The sequence below is a fragment of the Macrobrachium rosenbergii genome, chromosome 31, assembly GCF_040412425.1.
Source record: "Macrobrachium rosenbergii isolate ZJJX-2024 chromosome 31, ASM4041242v1, whole genome shotgun sequence".
Classification (NCBI taxonomy): Eukaryota; Metazoa; Arthropoda; class Malacostraca; order Decapoda; family Palaemonidae; genus Macrobrachium; species Macrobrachium rosenbergii.
This window is the reverse complement of record NC_089771.1, coordinates 25,252,884-25,257,883: the sequence shown is the minus strand read 5'-3', so window position 1 is coordinate 25,257,883 and position 5,000 is coordinate 25,252,884. Positions and strand designations below refer to the sequence as shown.

The 5,000-nt window shown below is 35.8% G+C and overlaps 1 long non-coding RNA gene across 2 annotated transcripts in view; it reads left to right on the top strand.

Annotated features, from left to right (window-relative positions):
- The window catches only part of LOC136855437 (uncharacterized), a 244,265-nt gene that overhangs the window by 154,305 nt on the left and 84,960 nt on the right, over positions 1 to 5,000 (top strand). Inside the window, exon 3 of one of the 2 annotated variants that reach the window (XR_010858033.1) lies at positions 164 to 181. The exons of the other annotated variant lie outside the window; for it this stretch is intronic. This is a non-coding gene — a long non-coding RNA (uncharacterized lncRNA). The remainder of the gene's footprint in view (positions 1 to 163; positions 182 to 5,000) is intronic. 2 annotated transcript variants of the gene reach the window in all.

The window sequence follows — 5,000 nt, the reverse complement described above, 5'->3', positions numbered from 1 at the left end:
TGTGCTTTTGTGGCCGGTTAAAACCTGACTATAACTTGCCTTGGGTTCGTAATTGGGACCCAAATTTAATAGGTTTTTAAGATTTATGTATCTGGAGACGTGTTAAGCTTGCAATCATGATGGATTTTTTTTATTTAATTGATTTTTTTTACTTTTTTCACAGGTGGTCCGTGACGCGAAGGTAAAGTCACTATTCTTGTCCACGTTTTATATTCGTTTTAGTGATCATTGATCATTTTGATCAGTTTGCGTAAAAATTTGTAAGTTAACGTACAGTGACAACAGTATGGATCCCCGTAGGGGGGTTTAGTGCCGTCAGTGCACCTCATGCGGTGCACTGTAGGCATTGCTTAAGGTTCTTTGCAGCGTCCCTTCTATGGCCCTTAGCTGCAACCCCTTTCATTCCTTTTACTGTACCTCCGATCATATTCTCTTTCTTCCATCTTTCAACTCTCCTAACAATTGATTCAACGTTATTTTCGGCGCTGAATGACCTCATAGAACCCAGCGCTTGGCCTTTGGCTTAACTGTAAAAGAAAACTATTGTGCCGGCTTTGTCTGTCCGTCCGAACTTTTCTGTCCGCTCTCAGATCATAAAAACTACAGAGGCTAGAGGGCTGCAAATTAGTATGTTGATCATCCACCCTTCAATCATCAAACATATCAAATTGCAGCCCTCTAGCCTTAGTAGTTTTTATTTTATTTAAGGTTAAATGTAGCCATAATCGTGCTTCTGGCAACGATACGGCCGGCTGAGAGTTTCATGGGCCGCGGCTCACACAGCATTATACTGAGACCACCGAAAGATAGATCTGTTTTCGATGGCCTTGCTTATACGCTGCACGGAAAACTCGATTGCGCCGAAGAAACGTCGGCGCATTTTTTACTTTTCTAGTGTTGTCATTAAGGAGTAACATAGCTCTTGCTAAATAATGAGCGGTTTTCAATTCTGGTGTCTTCAGTTTTAAATTTGAAGATGTAAGCCTGTTGCAAAATGCAACAGAATAATTTGCGTCTGAGTACCATGTGTGTACCTTTTTCCTAGAAAAGTAATTAATTCCTAATTGCTTATGCAGTTGCTACTGCTTTTGATGATGCTTATTAAATTTCTGTAAGTCGCTCTGATTTGTTAGCTATCGTTCCTTGATGTGTTGTATTAATTCTTGTTATTTAAAGTGGTCTCGTTTCTCGTACATGACGGTCTGTTAAGGCAGTCACTTGTTCATTTGCTCTCTCTCTCTCTCTCTCTCTCTCTCTCTCTCTCTCTCTCTCTCTCTCTCTCTCTCTCTCTCTCAGCATTCTTCCCTTATAGTTCCCACTGGTAGTTGGGTAGCTAATTCTCTCTCTCTCTCTCTCTCTCTCCTGTAAATATTTTCAGTTCTCCCCTTGCAGTTTCCACTGTTAGATGGATAGCTCTCTCTCTCTCTCTCTCTCTCTCTCTCTCTCTCTCTCTCTCTCTCTCTCTCTCTCTCTCTCCTGTAAATATTTTCAGTATTCTCCTCTTACAGTTTCCTATGTTAGATGGATAGCTAACCTCTCTCTCTCTCTCTCTCTCTCTCTCTCCAACAAATGACATCTTGATGGATTCGTATATTTCTTTGAAGTGGGAGGCGAGGTGGCTACGTTTCTCTCTCGTGATCTTTCAACCTAATTGAGCCAGGAAATTACCGTTAATAAGGTTTTGACATTTGACAAGTAGGCGATTAACAGCCCGCCCCCTCTCTCTCTCTCTCTCTCTCTCTCTCTCTCTCTCTCTCTCTCTCTCTCTCTCTCTCTGACACCTGCGAGTCTGCTATAAGCAGCTGGGTGTTTTAATTTCCACTCGGGATGTCAGTCAGGTGCTTGGGAATTTTTTTTTTTTTATTAATAGTCGATATCATCATCACGTAAGGCATTTCATGTTTAGAGATATTATTCAACATGTGTCAATGGTTGTATAACGTAAAATGGATTAGATATGTATAAAATGGATTATATATATGTATATATATACTGTATATATATTTAAATTATATATTATATATACATATATATATATATATATATATATATATATATATATATATATATATATATATACATATATATACATACACATACAACAGAGAGAGAGACATGAGAGAGAAAGAGAGATATGATCTCTCGTACAAGGAAATTTTCCACGTAGAATTAATAGGAAATTCCTTTCAGTTCGGATACTAAGTTATTAATATGAAGATCTGTATAGTAACTTAGTTTTGACATGACTTTTGACCTTCTGACGTTTGCAGACTTTGGCTGACAGTGACCATATCGTAATTCGAATTAGACACATATTACAGAATAGAGTAATTCGTTATCTGTATTTTGGGTGGGTATTTGTAATCATGTTATATTAGGCTTGTGAAATTACAGTATCTTTTTAGAGTAATCCCATACCCCCAAAATATTTACAAACATTCACCATTTAGAGAGGTGAATCCTTCAGCTGGTCTTTATAAGATTCGATGCAAGGTTTAGTCAATTCTGATGTGTTTTTGTAGTCTACAGTCCGTATACTGCGAGAATCTACAGAAAAATGGAAATATCTTTCACTTGGTCTTCATAAGACGCCTTGCAGACTTAGTCACTGCTGATTTTTTTTTTCTTTTAGTTTTCTGTAAAAGAAAGCTATTGTGCCGGCTTTGTCTGTCCGTTCGCACTTTATTCTGTCCGCACTTTCTTCTCTCCGCACTTTTTCTGTCCGCCCTCAGATCTTAAAAACTACAGAGGCTAGAGGGCTGCAAGTTGGTATGTTCATCACCCATCCTCCAATCATCAAACATACCATATTGCAGCCCTCTAGCCTCAGTAGTTTTTATTTTATTTTAGGTTAAAGTTAGCCATAATCGTGCTTCTGGCAGCGATATAGGATAGGTCACCACCGGGCTATGGTTAAAGTTTCATGGGGCGCGGCTCATACAGCATTATACCGAGACCCCCGAAAGATCTATTTTCGGTGGCCTTGATTATACGCTGTAGCGGGTGTACAGAAAACTCGATTGCGCCGAAGAAACTTCGCGTGTTATTTTATAGTCTATAGTTCAAAAACTACATGAAACTACAGAGAAAAAGAGTATCTTTCACTACTGATTTTTGTGTTTTTGTTTTTTTATTTTTATAGTCTGCTACTTATCTGATTCCATTAATGTACAGGGTTCCTTATCGCCTGATAAGAGTTATCATTGCGTTTATGATTCAAGATAGAATTTGTACATATTTATAATGTCCGTTGATAAGATATTCCGCTGTGACAATAGGACATGAAGTCACTACTCTTATTATCTTGTTGTTCGAATGGCAGTTGTCTTGTTAGGTTTAATGTAATGTTAAATGTGAAACTTTCTAATACTGAGATGTTTGAAATGGGGGAGAATGTTAAATTTGAAATTAACCGGGAGGGTACATTAACCCATTAGGATGTTAATACGTTAAAAAAAGCTAATATATTTGCAGACTTCCTAACATTATTTTTTACTATTATATGGACTCTGTACATACAGTAGTTTTATTGCCACTGCTTATTTTCTTATTCTTAACATTTTCTGAATTTTGACCTCGTATAACCTTGACAGTTTGGAAGACTGGGGTTTTGAAGTGACAGCACAATAAGACCATAATGAGATGAACGTAAGTTCCAAAGATCAAACTGAAGAGAATGTCTTTCTCAGAATCGTATATATATATATATATATATATATATATATATATATATATATATATATATATATATATATATATATATATATATATATATATATTTATGTACATACATATATATATATATATATATATATATATATATATATATATATATATATATACATATATATATATATATATATATATATATATATATATATATAACAAGTGGATTGCATAAAGATATTTCGAGATGTTATAAACGTAAAAAAAATATTTGTAATGTAATGAATTGCTTTATCAGTCTTAAAATATTCTCCTCCAGTATTAATCACATGTATTTTACTCAAGAAAAACGATTGTTCAGTAATAGTTTACACGCAGTTAAATAACTAGAAAACGTCTAGAATTTTAATTGCAGCTTTTCACGCCGGAATGTTGTCAGTTATTAAGCATTTTTCTGATATAATACTGTAAACGCCATAGAATCATTTGCTATTATTACAACATAGATCACAGGTTGAACTAGTAATTACCTGAATTGAAAAGGGATACTGTTTAGGCCTTAGATGCCCACAGATAAGAATATCATTTAGCCATATGTCGTTAGAATGTAACGTAGATATGGCGATGTTGCCAAATTCAGTAACACGTGGATACTTGGCATTCTCCCAAATGTCTGCGTGCTTGCTTGCTTCTTTGAAGACTGCACTCGGCTTAGGTAAATCATCCAAGTTATCTATTCATTTGTTCAGTAACTTTCTTTTCGCTATTTGAAAGTTCTCGTGGGAAAATCATTACAGTAAGGTGTTGGTGAACACTTACAGTTTTCCTGTAATTCATGCGTGTTATTTATTCATTTGTTATGTAACTTTCTTTTCGTCATTCCGAGCCAAGAGAAAGTGCAGTGTCGTGCCGTCGATTTTCTGTTGAAAGTTCTCATGAAAAAAATCATTTTTAAGTTTTTGGTGGACACTTAAAGTTTTCCTGTGAGTCTTCTGGGCCAAAGTCAGTTCTTGGAGGCTTGCAGTTGAACTTGGCTGTGCAGTGTCTTCCTGATATTGCTAATTGCAGGTTAGCTGTAACTTGCTTAGTAATTTCTTCAGAAAGTTTAGCTTACACAGGTCTTTTGATGCGGTTTGTGAAGAGGGAAGTTCAAGTCGTATTACTCATAGGCGGGGATGCAAGTTTTGGCCAAGGGATTACATTGATATATAAATAAAATTGTCAAACTTAATATTCCTCCTTCATGCTAGGCTATTTGTGGTAAGGAGATAGTCTTGTATATGAACAAACACAGAAGAGAATATAATGTCATTTAGATGTCAGTATATGTATAT